Genomic DNA, 21,309 nt, shown 5'->3' with positions numbered 1-21,309 from the left:
TGAAAAAAGCAGTTGGTTTGCACAGTGGCGTACACACAGCAATACAGCTATCACGGAGCCTTCTAGGGCAGCCCAATGAGCTACAGCGCTGAGGGAAAAAAAAAAAATGTAGCTTCCAGTGTCCCTGCACACCGAAGGTGGTGTTGGACAGTGGAAATCGCTACAGCACAAGCGGTTTGGTGGTTAGTGGACCCTGCCTAACGCTATCCCTGCTTCTGACGAAGCGTCAGCAACCTCTCCCTAAGCTCAGATCAGCAGCAGTAAGATGGCGGTCGGCGGGAACGCCCCTTTATAGCCCCTGTGACGCCGCAGACAGCAAGCCAATCACTGCAATGCCCTTCTCTAAGATGGTGGGGACCAGGACCTATGTCATCACGCTGCCCACACTCTGCGTTCACCTTCATTGGCTGAGAAATGGCGCTTTTCGCGTCATTGAAACGCGACTTTGGCGCGAAAGTCGCGTACCGCATGGCCGACAAGCACAGGGGTCGGATCGGGTTTAATGAGACGCCGACTTAGCCAAAAGTCGGCGACTTTTGAAAATGAACGACCCGTTTCGCTCAACCCTATTTATAACGCCCGTGCGTGAAAATAAAAAATCCTATTTTTTGCCCACAAAAATGATTTTTTAGTCCCCAATTTTTTAATTTCCCAAGGGTAACAGGAGAAATTGGACCACACCACAAAAGTTGTTGTCCAATTTGTCCTGAGTAGGCTGGTACCCCATATGTGGGAGAAAACTACTGTTTGGGCACACGTCAGGGCTCGGAAGGGAAGTAGTGACGTTTTGGAATGCAGGCTTTGATGGAATCGTCTGCGGCCGTCACGTTCCGTTTGACGAGCCCCTGATGTGCCTAAACAGTGGAAACCCCCCACAAGTGACCCCAATTTGGAAACTAGACCCCCTGAGGAACTTGTCTAGATGTGTGGTGAGAACTTTGAACCCCCAAGTGTTTCACTAAAGTTTATAACGCCCGGGCGTGAAAATAAAAAATCCTATTTTTTGCCCACAAAAATGATCTTTTAGTCCCCAGTTTTTTAATTTCCCAAGGGTAACAGAGAGAAATTGGACCACAAAAGTTGTTGTCCAATTTACCCTGAGTATGCTGGTACCCCACATGTGGGAAAAAACTGTTTGGGCACACGTTGGGGCTCGAAAGGGAAGTACTGATGTTTTTGAATGCAGACTTTGATGGAATCGTCTGCGGGCGTCATATTCCGTTTGCAGAGCCCCTGATGTGCCTAAACAGGAAAAAAAACCACAAGTGACAACATTTTGGAAAGTAGACTCCCAGAGAACTTACGTAGATGTGCCAACTTTAGAATTATTCTATTTCCTGTAAAGTAAATTAGTAGTGCATGGAGGTGTGGTACAATTTAAAGCAATCCTTCATACACAGGCCAGGTTTGTCGGGGCAGGTGTCGCATTGATAGATGGTATCCCTTCGAATTCCTCTTTTGTAGCACACTCGGCACCTTTTTTTTGCGGCTTACCTTTTTTTTCAGTTGGCGGGACCACCCCAGGAAAATGCTGGCCTGGTACGATACGTGCACCTTCAGTTCCAGAAGTACTGGGGCCCGCTCCTTCCCTCGTGCCAAACATCAGGGCCTTAACCACTACCTCCTGGAAATGAAGGTACGACGTATCGGTGTTGCGTGCACATCGTGACAGCAGGAAAGCGTTGAGCATTGCCATTTGTACGATGTGCACGGACAGCTTTTTGTACCACACCCTGGCCTTTCTCAAAGCACTGTACAGTTGGAGGAGTTGATCGGAGAGATCAACGTCCCCCATGTTTTTGTTGTACCCAAGTACACAGTCCGGTTTGAAGACCTGTGCAGAGGTACCCCGTACAGTGCTGAGGGTGCTGCCATCACCGTGTATGGTGGTCAACAGAAGGACATCTGTTGTGAATTCTGCTCTTGGTCTCCCTCCGGTGGTTGTAAGTGGTAGCTCTGCTGTCTCTGAATCGCAGCATTTATCAGGTGTGTTCACTTTTTGCAATTCTGACTGGGCTATTTAGTCTTGCTTGACCCTTTAGTCAGTGCCAGTTGTCCATTGTTCCTGGAGGATTCACATCCCTGCCTGGTCTCTCCTGCTTTGCTGTTCATTTCAACAAAGATAAGTTCTGGCCTTGATTTTTGCTGTCCACATGCTGTGGCCTTATTGTTCAGTTCTTTTCCATGTTTTTGTCTTGTCCAACTTGGTCTGTATAAGGATTCGTTTAGCCCAGCTGGTATCTCTGGAGATGCAGATATACCCTCCAGATATTTAGTTAGCTGTGGAGATTTTGTATTTTCTGTGGTGGATATTTTCTAGTGTTTTAATACTGACCGCATAGTACTCTGTCCTATCCTTTCTATTTAGCTAGAAGTGGCCTCCTTTGCTAAATTCTGATTTCAGTCTGCGTATGTTATTTCCCTCTCCTCTCACAGTCAATATTTGAGGGGGGCTGTCTATCCCTTGGGGATTTTCTCTGAGGCAAGATAGTTTTCCCTTTTCTATCTCTAGGGGTAATTAGTCCTCCGGCTGTGTTGAGATGTCTAGGGAGCGCTAGGTACATTCCACGGCTACTTCTAGTTGCGGTGTTAAGTTCAGGGTCTGCGGTCAGTACAGGTACCACCTTCTCCAGAGTACGTCTCATGCTGCTCTTAGGCCACCAGATCATAACAGACATCCCTTTTGTCCTTGTACTTGACAACCAGCAGGTGGTCACTACATTGGGCTTTGCTCTCGCCTTTTCTGAGAATCTGCCCAAGTAGCGTCTTCGGGAGGCCTCTCTGATTTTTGCGGACAGTACCGCAGGCTGCGGTACCTCGCGCAAAGAGAGATTTGTAGAGTGGGATGCTGGAATAAAAGTTATTGGTATAGAGGTGATAACCTTTAACCAGCAGTGGGTGCACCAAATCCCACACAATTTTCCCACTCACTCCCAGGATAGAAGGACACTCAGGCGGTTCAATCCTGCTGTCCTTCCCTTCGTAGACTCTAAAGCTGTGGGTGTACCCTGAGGTACGCTCACACAGCTTGTAGAGTTTGATTCCATACCTGGCCCTCTTGCTGGGCAGGTATTGACAGAATCTAAGCCGCCCCTAAAAATGAATTAAGGACTCATCCACGCAGATGTCCCTTTGAGGCACGTACACTTCTGCAAACTTTTTGTTGAAGTGTTCGATGACCGGCCGAACTTTGAACAGACGGTCAAAGTTGGGGTCATCTCGTGCGGGACACCGTGCATTATCGTTGTAATGCAGGAACTTTTGGATGGCCTCAAAACGTGTCCGGGTCATGACCATTCTGAATACTGGAGTGTTATATAAAACTAGACTGTGGCCCGATTCTAACGCATCGGGTATTCTAGAATATGCATGTCCCCGTAGTATATGGACAATGATGATTCCAGAATTCGCGGCAGACTGTGCCCATCGCTGATTGGTCGAGGCAACCTTTAGGACATCATCGTCGCCATGGCAACCATTATGACATCTACGTCGATACTGTGCCCGTCGCTGATTGGTCGAGGCGAATTCGCGGCAGACTGTGCCCGTCGCTGATTGGTCGAGGCAACCTTTATGACATCATCGTCGCCATGCTGTGCCCGTCGCTGATTGGTTGAGGCCTGGGGGCCTCGACCAATCAGAGATGCGGGATTTCCAGGACAGACAGACAGACAGACAGAAAAACCCTTAGACAATTATATATATAGATATCCACACTCCAATATTGCTGAAGTTCAGGCTTCTTCAGGATCCCCATGTGGAGGACCAGGCCCCAAAACTGCATAATTTCAACTGCGTCTACAGGAGACCAGTTAGAATATGATGAACCCGAGTTCTGGTCCAAAAATTTGCCGAGCATACAGATTAGTTTGCTCCACCATGAGGTTGACGAAAGCCTTAGAGAAAAAGACTTTGAAAAAGTCTAGTTCTGTGAGGCCGGTGGTGTCAAACTTGATTCCTGATTCTGCCACAAAATCAGGAATCAGTGGCTCATAATTTTCGGGTGGCGAGGTCCATATGGGGTCCGCAGTGGGGTGCGCTGGTTGTCTTCAGCAATGGTGGGCGCTTCATCTTCATCAACGATGGGCCTAGCCTCATCTTCTGTCCTGCGGCGTCTGCATGGCGGTTCCGCAGGGCCGGAGGAGGAAGATGAGGAGTGGGAAGAGGATGAGGAAGAATCAGAAAAATAAAGAAAAGTGGGATCCCTCCCTCGCTATCAGTGTCAGAGGAAAGGAAAGAATATGCCTCCTCCGCTGAATAGCGCTGTTGGGACGAACGGGACGAGCGGGACTTTTTTTTGTAAGTGTGGTGCTTGGGTGTACTTTATTGGTAACTATGTGTAAGTGTGGGGGGATAGTGCTTGGTGCAAACTACTCTGAAAAGAAAAATCTAAAGGAAAAAAAAACCTATGAAAGAAAAGTATAAAACAGCAGGCCCTAGCTCTGATAAGTGAACCGCGTCACTTATCAAAGATAGGCGGCTGCTGGGTGTGTGAACGGGGATGTGAAAAAAAACCCGCAGGCACGAGAGCTCTGATAAATGAACCGCGTCACTTATCAAAGTTCAGTGGCTGCTGGGTGTGTGAACGGGGATGTGAAAAAAAAAAACCCGCAGGCACGAGAGCTCTGATAAATGAAACGTGTCACTTACCAAAGTTCAGTGGCTGCTGGGTGTGCGAACGGGGATGTGAAAAAAAAACCGCAGGCACGAGAGCTCTGATAAATGAACCGCGTCACTTATCAAAGTTCAGCGGCTGCTGGGTGCGTGCACAGGGATGTGAGAAAAAAAAGAAAAGGAAAGCACGGGTTAGACATGGTGGGGTGAGCGCACGGAGATGTGGGGAAAAAAAAAAAGAAAAGGAAAGCACGGGTTAGACACGGCGGGGTGAGCGCACGGAGATGTGGGGAAAATAAAAAGAAAAGGAAAGCACGGGTTAGACGCGGCGGGGTGAGTGCACGGAGATGTGGGGAAAAAAAAGAAAAGGAAAGCATGGGTTATGAACATGAAAGAAGATTGCGGTAGCACTCACCAGGTTTCGTGTGGTTCAGTCCTTTATTGAAGACAAATGTTCACAACAGCATGTTCACGGCTCGGGGGAGTGCAGGTTGACAGGAGGTGAGCAGGGATCGACGACGGCCGTTTCGCGCTATGGGTCTAGCATGCTGGGAAATGACGCTGGTAGAAATAGGTGAGTCACAAATGATCACTCCCACTTCCACCCCGCGCCCATATCCCCACATACAAAGTACAGTATGTGCAAAACATAACAAATACAAAAGGTTAAAAACAATAAATGCCCTGGAATATAAACATGGAAACACTACAGGAACCAACTAAGAAAACTCCTTACCCTCTTAACAGCTGATGCAAAAAGGATCTTACGAAGGGCTATAGATTGCCCCATAGCAAAACAAATAGTCTCTCAGATAATGATGTCTGGATTTAGCCATGGAAATTCATAGCGGGGAATACGAGTAATATTTAGGGTAATGGGGTACGCTTAATTAGACTAAGAGATGCTATAAAAAAACGGACAAATCTGTCCTGTCATTGAAACCGGCAGGGCCTGCGGCTCTCGTACGCATAATCCACCGTGCTTCTTGTCTAAGTAGAAGCCTATGTAAGTCCCCACCTCGCGCAGGTAATGTTACCCTCTCTATCCCCGCAAAAGTGAGAACCTCAGGCTTACCCTCGTGGACTTCCCTCACATGATGGATAAGTCTGGGTACACCTTTACCCGTACGGATGGATCTCAAATGCTCTCTGAAACGTACAAAGAGCTGACGTATGGTTTTCCCCACATAAAATCTCTTGCAGGGACAGAAAATGACATACAGTGGGGCAAAAAAGTATTTAGTCATTCAGCAATAGTGCAAGTTCCACCACTTAAAAAGATGAGAGGCGTCTGTAATTTACATCATAGGTAGACCTCAACTATGGGAGACAAACTGAGAGAAAAAAATCCAGAAAATCACATTGTCTGTTTTTTTATCATTTTATTTGCATATTATGGTGGAAAATAAGTATTTGGTCAAACAAAATTTCATCTCAATACTTTGTAATATATCCTTTGTTGGCAATGACAGAGGTCAAACGTTTTCTGTAAGTCTTCACAAGGTTGCCACACACTGTTGTTGGTATGTTGGCCCATTCCTCCATGCAGATCTCCTCTAGAGCAGTGATGTTTTTGGCTTTTCACTTGGCAACACGGACTTTCAACTCCCTCCAAAGGTTTTCTATAGGGTTGAGATCTGGAGACTGGCTAGGCCACTCCAGGACCTTGAAAAGCTTCTTACGAAGCCACTCCTTCGTTGCCCTGGCGGTGTGCTTTGGATCATTGTCATGTTGAAAGACCCAGCCACGTTTCATCTTCAATGCCCTTGCTGATGGAAGGAGGTTTGCACTCAAAATCTCACGATACATGGCCCCATTCATTCTTTCATGTACCCGGATCAGTCGTCCTGGCCCCTTTGCAGAGAAACAGCCCCAAAGCATGATGTTTCCACCACCATGCTTTACAGTAGGTATGGTGTTTGATGGATGCAACTCAGTATTCTTTTTCCAACAAACACGACAAGTTGTGTTTCTACCAAACAGTTCCAGTTTGGTTTCATCAGACCATAGGACATTCTCCCAAAACTCCTCTGGATCATCCAAATGCTCTCTAGCAAACTTCAGACGGGCCCGGACATGTACTGGCTTAAGCAGTGGGACACGTCTGGCACTGCAGTATCTGAGTCCATGGTGGCGTAGTGTGTTACTTATGGTAGGCCTTGTTACATTGGTCCCAGCTCTCTGCAGTTCATTCACTAGGTCCCCCCGCGTGGTTCTGGGATTCTTGCTCACCGTTCTTGTGATCATTCTGACCCCACGGGGTGGGATTTTGCGTGGAGCCCCAGATCGAGGGAGATTATCAGTGGTCTTGAATGTCTTCCATTTTCTAATTATTGCTCCCACTGTTGATTTCTTCACTCCAAGCTGGTTGGCTATTGCAGATTCAGTCTTCCCAGCCTGGTGCAGGGCTACAATTTTGTTTCTGGTGTCCTTTGACAGCTCTTTGGTCTTCACCATAGTGGAGTTTGGAGTCAGACTGTTTGAGGTGTGCACAGGTGTCTTTTTATACTGATAACAAGTTTAAACAGGTGCCATTACTACAGGTAATGAGTGGAGGAAAGAGGAGACTCTTAAAGAAGAAGTTACAGGTCTGTGAGAGCCAGAAATCTTGATTGTTTGTTTCTGACCAAATACTTATTTTCCACCATAATATGCAAATAAAATGATAAAAAAACAGACAATGTGATTTTCTGGGTTTTTTTTTCTCAGTTTGTCTCCCATAGTTGAGGTCTAACTATGATGTAAATTACAGACGCCTCTCATCTTTTTAAGTGGTGGAACTTGCACTATTGCTGAATGACTAAATACTTTTTTGCCCCACTGTAAATGACATAATCTGTCCTGCAAGAGATAAATTGCTGAACAGTATGTCTAACGGGACCTATATTAATGACTCGTCCAGTAGTATGACTCGCAAAGAAATGGCAGTGACCGCAGCGAAAGTTACCTTTTGGGGACAACTGTTCTAACCAACTCGCCTGAGGATCTGGCGTCTGATTACAGACCAAAATGTCCCTAATGCATGTACTTCGCTTGTTAGAGATTAGAGGACCCCCGGCCGCCCTGCCTGAGAGATCCTTGTCCTGCTCCAGGACATGCCAGTGCCTTCTAATGGATGCTCTTATTGCCTGGTCCAACGGACCGTATCGGAAACAAAAATTAAAACGTGGTTCATCTGATTTCTTCCCACCCCTACCCCGTCCCTGTGGGTCATCATTCAGCCAATTCATTGCCACTTGCAAAAGAGTATTAGGATAACCTCTATCACGCAGTCTTTGGCACAGTTCTCCAGACTGTTGTTCGAACCCTCTTTGAGTGCTATTAACCCTCTGTGTACGGAGTAGCTGGCTATAAGGCAAAGCACGTTTTGTGTGTGCAGGATGGAAGCTATCGAAATGTAGGACAAAGTTGGAAGCGGTGGGTTTGCGATAAATAGATGTACAAATGTCCCCATCCTGAATGGTAATTAACACATCTAAAAATTCTAAGCTATCTCTCCCAAAAATGGAAGTGAAGCGCATCCCCATATTATTAGTGACATTTAGATAGTCTACGAACAAATCAAACTCCTCCTCGGTTCCGTCCCACACCAGGAAGACATCATCGACATACCTTAGAAAAAGTCTGATGTGTTTCAGGAAAACGTTCCTTTCGGAATAAACAAAATCTTCCTCAAAAACCGCTAGATAAAGGTTAGCGAAAGTGCATGCGACCGGTGTCCCCATGGCAGTCCCGGTGGTCTGGAGATACCAGATATCCAGAAAGGTGAAAGCGTTATGGGTAAGTATAAAACTCAACCCATCGCACACAAAGTCGATGAAGGCATGACTCCTATCAGTAGTACTAAGAATACGCCTGATGGTGTCAACCCCCAATCGCTGGGGGATACTGGTATAAAGATTGACCACATCAATGGACACCAGGGAGAACCCCGGCCGCCATGCAAAATCACGGATATGATCCAAAAACGAATTAGTGTCCCTGGTGTAGGATGGAATGGAACGGAGCAAGGGGCGCAAAACCCAATCCAAATATTGGGAGAGAGGTTCAGTTAGGGACCCCATCCCTGACACGATTGGTCTACCGGGGGGTTGAGTGACCGATTTGTGTACCTTCGGGAGATAATACCAGTATGGTTTGGTAGGAAACTGCGGAGAAAGTTTTTCTGCTTTTTTCTGAGTTATAACTTGCCGTTCTATGGACACCCTAAAAAATGATTGTAATTCACCTTTAAATTTGTTTGTGGGGTCTCTAGGCAGTCTACGGTACGTATCAACATCAGAAAGCTGCCGTGCAGCTTCTGACAGGTATGCATATCTGGGCAACAAAACGGTCTTTCCCCCTTTTGTCGGCTGGGCGTATAATTACATCAGACCAACCCGCCATCTCCTTTAGAGGCGCCCTTTCAGAGGCAATCAGATTATATGGTGCCTCTTTATAAACCAAAGCTTCTATGTCTTTTAAAACTAGAGTTTCAAACATGTCAGCCATATTACCCGGGGATGTTTGTGGCATATATGTCGACGGGACACCACCAACAAAGGGGGTAGAATCATCAGATGAACCCTCATTTTGCAAAGTGACAGAATCATTTAAACTCAACAACAGAGCGGCATCATCATGAAAATTAGCTAATACTTCTTCAGTAGACCCCCAAGGAAACCCAAAGGTCCTATCTTGCAAGACGCTCCCCTTCCAGGGTAGTGTTGTTGTTGGAACCAGATAAAAAAGCCTTATATAAATGAATTTTCCGTATAGCCTTAAATAAATCAATCTGAAATTCCGAAAAATCAAATCTGTCTGGGATACAGTAATTTAAACCTTTGGCTAATAAGTCAAGTTGCGCTTGTTCTAACACGCGATCCGTTAAATTAATGACACAGTCCTCAGGTGGTGAAGGTGTTAATGTCCCTGCGTCCAGGAGACATTCTACCTCTTGTGCCTCCAGCCGGGGACATAACTTCTGCTTCCTCTTCCCCCGACGGGTTCTTCTCCTAAAGGGGGTACTGCGGTCACAGCAGTCTCAGAGGTCGAGCCTTCCGTTTGTTCCAGGTTCATAGCCCCTCCTTCACTTAAGCTTGAGTCAGACTCAGTCGTTAGATAGTCCTTACAGCGGTATTGGTTGCGTTTTCTAAATTTTCGCTTTTTATTGCCTGACTGGCTCATATTGGAGAAAGATGACTGATTCTCCTTTTGTGATTTTTGCCAAGAGAAAACCTGCCCGGAGTCATAATCATTTTTGTCCCGAATAAACTTGTCTCTTTTTCTCTGTTTAATCTCGGCCTGAATTGGAATTAATTTCCCATCCAATTTCTTAGTGAAGGATACCCATTGGTTCTCAGTAAGTCTGCTTTTTAATTCAGATTGAGTCTTAATAATTTCTGCATTCAATACATCATAGTTCTGTATATTAGATTTCAGGACTAATGACAATAGCTCCTGAGAACTTTTCAACATAATTCGTTCCCATTCCGATTTAAAGGTGACATCGTGGCTAAAATGAGATATTTCTTTCCAGACTCGAAGTCCTCTGGGGACCCGACCATTGTCTATATAAGACTGGAGAGAGTTGTTGGTCCAGAACAGACAAATTTCTCTTTCAGATAAATTCATTAACTTATATTCCAGGGCTTTGGTACTCAACATGTGTACCTGGTCCACCTGCTCACACTCCTTAAAGTAATTAGCCACATCCTTCCGGCCTGCTTGTAATCCCACACACACTAATTAAGCGTACCCCTTTACCCTAAATATTACTCATATTCCCCGCTATGAATTTCCATGGCTAAATCCAGACATCATTATCTGAGAGACTATTTGTTTTGCTATGGGGCAATCTGTAGCCCTTCGTAAGATCGTTTTTGCATCAGCTGTTAAGAGGGTAAGGAGTTTTCTTAGTTGGTTCCTGTAGTGTTTCCATGTTTATATTCCAGGGCATTTATTGTTTTTAACCTTTTGTATTTGTTATGTTTTGCACATGCTGTACTTTGTATGTGGGGATATGGGCGCAGGGTGGAAGTGGGAGTGATCATTTGTGACTCACCTATTTCTACCAGCGTCATTTCCCAGCATGCTAGACCCGTAGAAGCGCTCCCATAGCGCGAAACGGCCATCGTCGATCCCTGCTCACCTCCTGTCCACCTGCACTCCCCCGAGCCGTGAACATGCTGTTGTGAACATTTGTCTTCAATAAAGGACTGAACCACACGAAACCTGGTGAGTGCTACCGCAATCTTCTTTCATATTCATGATTGGTTTATCTTTTTCCATGCGAGCACCTCCAGTACTGAAGTTAGGCTTTGCTTAAACACACCGCGCTTGGACTGCTTGTCATTCGCTCTACTTTTTTCTTTTTTCTTCATAACAGAAAGCATGGGTTAGACGCAGCAGGGTGAGTGCACGGAGATGTGTGGGAAAAAAAAAAGGAAAGCACGGGTTAGACGCAGCGGGGTGAGCGCACGGAGATGTGGGGAAAAAAAAAAGAAGGAAAGCACGGGTTAGACGCGGCGGGGTGAGCGCACGGAGATGTGGGGGAAAAAAAAAAAGGAAAGCACGGGTTAGACGTAGCGGGGTGAGCACACGGAGATGTGGGGAAAAAAGAAAAGAAAAGGAAAGCACGAGTTAGATGCAGCGGGGTGAGCGCACGGAGATGTGGGGAAAAAAAAAGAAAAGGAAAGCACGGGTTAGACGCGGCGGGGTGAGCGCACGGAGATGTGGGGAAGAAAAAAAGAAAAGGAAAGCAAGGGTTAGACGCGGTGGGGTGAGCGCACGGAGATGTGGGAAAAAAAAGGAAAGCACGGGTTAGACGTGGCAGGGTGAGCGCACGGAGATGTGGGGAAAAAAAGAAAAGGAAGGCAAGGGTCAGATGAGGAGGCTGGGTGAGCGCACGGGGATGTGTAAAAAAAAAAAGAAAACGGCAGGCACGAGAGCTTTGATAAGTGAACCGCGTTACTTATCAAAGTTCGGCGGCTGCTGGGTGTGCGCACAGGTGTGGTGAAAAAAAAAGGAAAACGGCAGGCACAAGCTCTGATAAGTGAACTGCATCACTTATCAAAGTTTGGTAGCTGCGGGATGGGTGTACGGAAGTGGGCAAAGGGGGCTGCTGAGAAAAAAGCGAGCGCGAGTGTTGATCGGTGAACTGAGTCACCAATCAACGCTCGGCGGCTGCTAAACGTGAGCACGGAGGCGGCGCAAAGAGGGACGGAGGGGGTAAAAAAGAGGGGGGAGGGGGGAAGAGGGGGATGGGTGGATGGAGGGGGGAAGGGGGGATGGGTGGATGGGGGGGTGAAGTGAGACCGGGTAGGGGCTGTTAGCACTTACCTTTTGTAGTCTCTCTTCTTTCTTTGGTTTTCTTTCTTCTTCTTCTTTCTTTCGCTTTTTTTGTATCGCAGGGGATTGTTGTGTTACAGGCTTCTGTAGCACCACAAGGCCCAGCAAGACAGGATCTGGCTGTGTGACCACTCAGCAGGAGTCCCTCAGCTAGAGTGAGGACCCCTGCAGAGCGGTCACACAGGTCACCTGCAGGTGACAGACAGGTCACAGAGCGGTCACACCGCTGCTGTGAGCTGTCATTGGTGGGATCGAATGATAACATCGATCCCACCAATCCCTGCAGGGCTTGGTGACCATGGCAACTGCCTAGGATCCCTCCGATCCTAGGCAGGTCACTGCCAGGTCGCCAGCAGGGCACACAGCGGTCACAACGTGACCGCCGCTGTGCCCTGTGATTGGCGCGATCGTCGATTGTGCCAATCAGCTCCTGCAGGCCCTGCTGGGCCTGCACTAGTCACTGGCCTGTGATCGGTGCCATTGCAGCATCGATCCAGGCCGCTACAGCAGGGGACAGCAGGGAGCAGGGCGTACGGTACAGCTGGGCACAGCGCGGTAATACCGCCGCTGTGCCCTGTGATTGGCGCGATCGTCGATCGCATCAATCGCGCCAATCAGCTCCTGCAGGCCCTGCTGGGCCTGCACTAGGCACTGGCCTACGATCGGTGCTATTGCAGCACCGATCCAGGCCAGTACAGCAGGGCACAGCAGCGGTAATACCGCCGCTGTGCCCTGCGATTGGCGCAATCGATACGATCGGCGATCGTGCCAATCCCCGGGGATGTCGGCGCCATCCAGGTAAGATGGCGCCGGAAATTTAATGTGATCACCGTGACTTAAGTCGCGATGTCGCATTAAACAGTATGACGTACTATCCCGTCGGTGGGAATTAAGGCCCACCCCACCTCGACGGGATAGTACGTCATATGGGATTAAGGGGTTAAGCCATCACAGATCAGCGATTCGCACAGTTTGTACAACAGATTCATTTTCCATCTCTATAGTCATTGGTAAGTCTCTTTGATCTGTAGGGTACTGTCTCTCTCCTGTAGAGTGTAAGCTCTTATTGTTAGCAAGATCTTTCTGTAGAGAGTATGTTCTTATGGTCATTGGGGTCCTTTCTCTTCTGGAAATTGAAAGCTAGTTTGGTCAGCAGGATTCTCTCTCTCTTTTAACTGTAGAGTGTAAGCTCTTATGATCAGTTGGGTCCTCACTCTCTCCCTCCCTGGTTTTCTCCTGTAAAGCGTAAGGTATGCTGATCAGTGGAGCTTACTCTCTCTCCCTTCATCTCTATTTCCTATAGAGTGTAAGCTCTTATGGTCATCAGAGCCCTCTCCCTTCATCTCTATCCTGTAAAATGCAAGTTCTTATGGTCAGCAGGATCCTCTCTCTCGCTGTAAAGTGTTAGCACTTACGGTCAGCTGAGTTCTCACTCTCTTCTCTTTGGATCTTTGGTTGTAGCTGGATCAAGCTGCCTGAAGGAAATCATTAAACCAGGAAATGAAGCTCAATGGAGAAAATTTGCATATTCCCAGTGCATTGTGGGAAGAGCAAAGAGTCGCCATGAGCTTAAAGATCTTTAGGGGTATCTTTACAACAATTCAACAGTTCATTTTGTTCATCATGGAGAAGCAGATTCCCCATATGGTGTGCTCAATCTGTGCTATATGTTTACAGGCTTGCCAGTGGTAAAGACAAATTTTACGTGCCAGAAATGCAAGCTTGTGACTCTGTTGGAGGAAAAGGTGCAAGTCTTCAGGACAGAATATCTACATTGTTGCACATCGAAGAAGATGAGGATCTCCTTAACAGAGCAGAAGAATCTCTACAGAATATTGCAAGAGAAGAACTTTTCTGCTTTCCTACAGAAGCTAATGACAGAGTGGAAATAACTATTTGGAATGTTCGAAGAGAAGAACCTTTCTATGTACCTGCAGATGAAGAGAAATGGAAGATTGTGACCTGAAGAAGCAACAGGATGTGGAGACAGCCAGAACGCAAGACAATTTTGAAAATATACATCAAACAAGTGTTTTGCCCACAAAGTACACTAGGCAATTAAAAGCCTCTTGAAGGGACAAAAAGAAGAGATGTGGTAAAGAAGAAAAGGAGAGTCGCGGTCGTGGGTGATTCCCTACTGAGAGGAACAGAAGACGCTATCTGCCAACCAGACATCACCTCACGAGAAGTGTACTGTCTTCCAGGTGCCCAAATCAAAGATGTATCTGACAGGGTATCAAGACTGTTTAGTGCTACAGATGACTACCAACGTCTACTAATACATTAAAGAGAGTACCAGCAATATAACACTATCCAATTATTCAGATTACTCATACATAGATTATATAGATAGGAGGACAAAGAGTTTACTGAATATATTATTTATTGAATCCAAAAAGATTTACACAATAAAAATGGATAATAAATGTCAAGTACATATTACATAAAAAGAGTGAACTACCCAGGTGAGTATAAAATAACCTATGGGCCACACAGAAAAACAAGACAAAACCTGCTTGTACACAATGGTAATAACATTCCAATGCCTCAATGTCGTTTATGTGATTGGACCTTACACTTTGTCCTCAGCATTCTATCAGTGGGCCGCTAATCACTGCATATCAACATGACTGACTACATTGGTTTATGTCCAAGTAAAGATTTAATGGTGATAATTACCCATGTGTAGTTTGTCTGATTCCTGTGAGGACCTCGGTCTCCCCAACGTGCGTTTCGCGTGCTATCAATAGCCTCACTTCCTAAGGTTTCCTAACCCAAGTCTGGGTGGTTAGTGGCGTCCGCCAGAGCGGCACTGCATGCACTCTCATGCTACTTTATTATTATTTCTGTTACGTGCGGTACTGCGGCTCTGTGACACAACAGGGTTCGCTTCTTTCACACAGGGTGAAGCTAACCCATGTGTGTATCCTCATTGTACCGCCATATAGTTCATCATTGCTTAGCAGCAGGTTCCATCTCTGCACGGTGGAACCCGCGCTGTGAACGCACCTTATTCCTTTTCTCTAATTATCTGGTGCGTTCCGCTAGCCCTAACACCTGTCACCCCCAAAATCGAAGGTGAGCTAAGCCCTCCGGCATCAGGGGCTTATCTACAGCATTCTTTAATGCTATAGATAATACACTGATGTATCCTGAAAGATGAGAAAAAGAGGTTGGATTATACTCACCCTGGGGCGATCCCAGGTCTTTTCTGGTCCGATGGGCGTCGCAGTCTGGTCCGGGGCCTCCCAACTTCTTACGATGACGTCCTCTTCTTGTCTTCACTCTGCGGCTCCAGCGCAGGCATACTTTGTCTGCCCTGTTGAGAGCAGAGCAAAGTACTGCAGTGCGCAGGCGCCAGGCCTATACTGTTCCATCATCCGGCTAGCTGTCTACTGTAGCAGGCATAGCCGGGTAGGGATAGTTCAGTAGTCCCATCGGACGATGCCTGCCTACATTCAAACCCGCACACATGCAGCCCTGCACACACACACAGCCCTGCAGACCATCGCAGACACACACAAACACCTGCACACAGACATGCACATCTTTTCTGCCCACACACACAGTCTCCGCCCACACTCCGCCCACACACTCTTCCCCCTTCCAACATGCAGCGTTTCTCGCACGCAACTCCGCAGCAAAACCGCAGATCCTGTGGTTTTGCTGTAGATTTGACTGAATCAATGGAAGTCAATGAGTGCCGAAACGCTGCAGATCTGCAAAAATAATTGACATGGTCCTTTTTTGAATCTGCTGCATTTTTAGTGCGGAATTTTCAGCACCATTAGCACAGCATTTTTTTTCCCCATTGATTTATATTGTACTGTAAATCACTTGCGGATCTGCAGCGTTTCTGCATGGAAAAAAACGCAGGAAATCTTCAACGTGTGCACATACCCTAAGTGTGGTCGACTTGTATACAGGTAAAATTATGTTCTCCTCATTAGCATCTATGCCTCTTTAATGCATCCCATTATTTTATTTGCCTTTGCAGCAGCTACCTGACACTGGCCACTAAATGTGATTTGTTGTCCACCTATATGCCCAGGTCTTTTTCAGTGACCGTTTTGCCCAATGTTTTATAATTAAGCACATAAATAATAATAATAATCTTTATTTTTATATAGCGCTAACATATTACGCTGCGCTTTACAGTTTGCATACATTATCATCGCTGTCCCCGATGGGGCTCACAATCTAAATTCCCTATCAGTATGTCTTTGGAATAATTATACTTCTTATTTCTTCTGACCAAGTGCATGACCTTACATTTATCCCCATTAAAGCTCATTTGCCATATATTAGCCCAAGCTTCTAGTTTACATAAATCTTCCTGTAGTATTAAATTGTCCTCCTCTGTATTAATTACCCTGCAGAGTTTAGTGTCAGCTGCAAATATTGAAATTCTACTCTGTATGCCCCCTACAATGTCATTAATAAATATGTTAGAAAGAAGTGGGCCCAAAACCAACCTCTGCGGTACCCAACTGCTAACCGCGACCCAGTCCGAGAGTGCTCCATTAAAAACCACCCTTTGTTTCCTATCCCTGAGCCAGCTCTTAACCCACTTACACATATTTTCCCCTATTCTCATTGTTCTCATTGTTCTATTCATTGTTCTCATTTTATGTATCAACCTTTTGTGTGGCATCATATCAAAAGCTTTTGAAAAGTCCATATACACGATGTCCACTGTGTTTCCTTGGTCCAGTCCGGAACTTACCTCTTCTAAGAAGCTTATCAGATTAGTCTGACAGGAACGGTCCCTCTTAAACCCATTTTGATATTGGGTCATGAGTAGTGTTGAGCGATACCGTCCGATACTTGAAAGTATCGGTATCGGAAAGTATCGGCCGATACCGGCAAAGTATCGGATCTAATCCGATGCCGATACCCGATACCAATACAAGTCAATGGGACTCAAGTATCGGACGGTATCCCTGATGGTTCCCAGGGTCTGAAGGAGAGGAAACTCTCCTTCAGGCCCTGGGAACCATATTAATGTGTAAAATAAAGAATTAAAATAAAAAATATTGCTATACTCACCTCACCGAGGGAACCGGCAGCGTTGTTTGCTTAAAATGCGCGCTTTTCCTTCCTTCCGTGACGTCACGGCTTCTGATTGGTCACGTGCCGCCCATGTGGCCGCGACGCGACCAATCACAGCAAGCCGTGACGTAATTTTCAGGTCCTTCTAGGCATTCAGTATTTTAAAATTATGTTCCGGCTTTGTGATTGGTCGCGTCGCGGTCACATGGGCGACGCGACCAATCACAAGCCGTGACGTCACGGGAGGCAGGAGACGCGCGCATTTTAAAATGCGCGCGTGTCCAGCCTCCCGTGACATCACGGCTTGTGATTGGTCGCGTCGCCCATGTGGCCGCGACGCAACCAATCACAGCAAGCCGTGACGTAATTTCAGGTCCTTCAGGATTTTAAAATTACGTTCTGGCTTGTGATTGGTCGCGTCGCGGTCACATGGGCGACGCGACCAATCACAAGCCGTGACGTCACGGAAGGAAGGAAAAGCGCGCATTTTAAGCAAACAACGCTGCCGGTTCCCTCGGTGAGGTCCAGGCTGCGTCGGAGAGGTGAGTATAGCAATATTTTTTATTTTAATTCTTTCTTTTACACATTAATGTTGTTTCGATACCGATACCCGATACCACAAAAGTATCGGATCTCGGTATCGGAATTCCGATACAGCAAATATCGGCCGATACCCGATACTTGCGGTATCGGAATGCTCAACACTAGTCATGAGGTTATTCTTCCTCAAATACTCCAGTATAGCATTTCTTAGAATACCCTCCAGGATTTTACCCACAGTAGAGGTTAAGCTTACTGTCCTATAATTTCCGAGTTCAGTTTTTGTCCCCTTTTTGAATTTTGGCACCACATTTGCTATATGCCAGTCCTGTGGTACAGACCATGTTATTATGGAATCTTTAAAGATGAAAAATAATGGTCTATCAATAACTGTGCTTAATTCCTGCAGTACTCGGGGGTGTATACTATCCAGGCCCGGGGATTTGTCAACTTCAGTGATTTTTAGACGCCGACATACATTCTGCTGGGTAGTGTTGAGCGATACCGGATACCGGAAAGTATCGGCCGATACCGGCAAAGTATCGGATCTAATCCGATACCGATACCCGATACCAATACAAGTCAATGGGACTCAAGTATCGGACGGTATCCCTGATGGTTCCCAGGGTCTGAAGGAGAGGAAACTCTCCTTCAGGCCCTGGGATTTATATTAATGTGTAAAAGAAAGAATTAAAATAAAAAATATTGCTATACTCACCTCTCCGACGCAGCCTGGACCTCACCGAGGGAACCGGCAGCGTTCTTTGCTTAAAATGCGCGCGTTTACTTCCTTCCGTGACGTCACGGCTTGTGATTGGTCGCGTGCCGCCCATGTGGCCGCGACGCGACCAATCACAGCAAGCCGTGACGTAATTTTCAGGTCCTCAATGCCTAATTCTAGGCATTCAGGATTTTAAAATTACGTTCCGGCTTGTGATTGGTCGCGTCGCGGTCACATGGGCGACGCGACCAATCACAAGCCGTGACGTCACGGGAGGCAGGGAACGAGCGCATTTTAAAATTACGTCACGGCTACGTCATTGGTTGCGTGCCGCCCATGTGACCGCGACGCGACCAATCACAGCAAGCCGTGACGTAATTTTCAGGTCCTGAATGCAGAATTAGGCATTCAGGACCTGAAATTACGTCACGGCTTGCTGTGATTGGTCGCGTCGCGGTCACATGGGCGGCACGCAACCAATCACAAGCCGTGATGTAATTTTAAAATGCGCGCGTTTCCTGCCTCCTGTGACGTCACGGCTTGTGATTGGTCGCGTCGCCCATGTGACCGCGACGCGACCAATCACAAGCCGGAATGTAATTTTAAACTCCTGAATGCCTAGAATTAGGCATTGAGGACCTGAAAATTACGTCACGGCTTGCTGTGATTGGTCGCGTCGCGGCCACATGGGCGGCACGCGACCAATCACAAGCCGTGACGTCACGGAAGGAAGTAAACGCGCGCATTTTAAGCAAAGAACGCTGCCGGTTCCCTCGGTATGGTCCAGGCTGCGTCGGAGAGGTGAGTATAGCAATATTTTTTATTTTAATTCTTTCTTTTACACATTAATGTTGTTTCGATACCGATACCCGATACCACAAAAGTATCGGATCTCGGTATCGGAATTCCGATACCCGCAAGTATCGGCCGATACCCGATACTTGCGGTATCGGAATGCTCAACACTACTGCTGGGTTAAGCAGGTGACATTTAAAGGAGAATTTTTGTTATCACTGATCATGTTGTCCGTCATGGGATTTTCTTGTGTAAATACTGATGAAAAAAACGTCATTTAGCATATTGGCTTTTTCCTCATCCTCATCCACCATTTCACCTAGACTATTTTTAAGGGGGCCAACGCTATCATTTTTTGATTCTTACTATTTATGTAGTTAAAGAATATTTTGGGATTATTTTTACTCTCTCTGGCAATGAGTCTCTCTGTCTCAATCTTAGCTGCCTTGATTTGCTTTTTACCGATGTTATTTAATTTTCTGTATTTATTTAATGCCTCATCACTACCTACTTGCTTTAATTCTTTAAATGCTTTTTTTGTCACTTATTGTACCCCTTAGAGCTCTATACAGCCATATTAGTTTCCTGATATTTCTAGCATGTTTATTCCCATAGGGTATATACTGTGCACAGGTCCTATTCAGGATACTAATAAACATCTCTCATTTTTTTGTGTACTTTTATGTCTCAGGATATCGTCTCAGTTTATTGCACTAAGATCATCTCTCAACCGTTGGAAATTTGCCTTCCTGAAGTTTAGTGTCCTTGTAACCCCTCTTCTACACATCTTATTAAATGATACATGAAAACTTATTATTTTATGACCACTATTACCCAAATGACCCCCAACCCTTATATTTGATATGCGGTCTGGCCTGTTGGTTAATATTAGGTCTAGCAGTGCCACACTTCTTGTTGGGTCCTGAACCAGTTGTGAAAGATAATTGTCTCTCATAGTTGTTAAAAACATATTACCTTTGCTTGAACTGCAGGTTTCTGTTCCCCAATGTATTTCAGGGTAGTTGAAGTCCTCTATAATAATGTCACAGGGATGTCACAATATAGAGGGATCATCGTTATTCTCATTTGCACATGGAAAAATGAAAAGCAATGGGATGAAACTGATGACCCTGGAGGTCCCTTCTAACTCTAACATTCTATGATTCTATTATTCTTCCCCATGTGTAAAGTCTGAGCAATTATGAGCTTTCCATTATTGAGATTCACACAAATTTATTTGCTGAAAATTTAATTTGGTGGGAAAATTTATCAAAACCGATTAATTTGAATTTCAAATGAGCCACATATTTTTTTGAAAAAATTTAGAGAATTTAATTATTCCAACCATCCATGAGGGGAAACTTGAGAATAAACTTTTTAGGGGTGCCTTCCAATAAATCAGTGAGTCTAGACCAACGCAAAAGTATTAATGCAATTGTGGCAAAATTATACAAATTAGATTTATATATTGAGTGTGCCTAAGTCCTTTTTCAAAATATTGTAATATGGCATAAACATAATGTATACATTCAATTTTTTCATTAGACTTGTTTTGGGCACCTTTTTAATTTAAATATATAATTTCTTTCTCGGAATGTTATATACATTTAATGAACTCCTAAAAGTTTCATTTAAATAAGAAATAAGGCTAAGTTCACATTAGCATATTTGTGTGCAGCGTATCATCTGCATGAGCAAATGCATGCCAAAATGCATTTAAACACATCCTTACACTGCATTTTTTAGCCGCATCAGCTTACGCATGATGCCAAAAAAAGCTGTGTGCATGCATTTAAATGGGTTTTTGCATGCATTTGCGTTGTTTATGCACATGCATTTGATATTTCCCGGTGAAAATGGTTATGAGGACAATGCTTTTCCTGAAGAATTTCCTTGACACAAGACACACACAGTGGGCATGTATCATGGGATTTCTATATTTAGACACACTGTACAGATGAAATCTTCGTCTTTTGATGCTGTATGCAGCTGCAAGATACAGTAGATCGTTGCATGGAGAGCTTCAATTTTAGTCTTGAGTTGTCATTGAAATTGGCTTTTGCTTTTGCTGTGGCTTGTGAAGAAGAAAGAAGAGAAAGACGGAGAAGACGTCATTGTCGCTATTGGCAACACCCCATCATTGAATTACGAGAGAGCCGTAGAGCCTACCACTTCTTGTACACCAAGTTTCTTGAAAACCCAGAGAAGTTTTTTGACTACACGATGATGTCAGAACAGAGTTTCAATGACTTGCTGAT

The sequence above is a fragment of the Ranitomeya variabilis genome, chromosome 3, assembly GCF_051348905.1.
Source record: "Ranitomeya variabilis isolate aRanVar5 chromosome 3, aRanVar5.hap1, whole genome shotgun sequence".
Classification (NCBI taxonomy): Eukaryota; Metazoa; Chordata; class Amphibia; order Anura; family Dendrobatidae; genus Ranitomeya; species Ranitomeya variabilis.
This window is presented reverse-complemented; position numbering follows the sequence as displayed.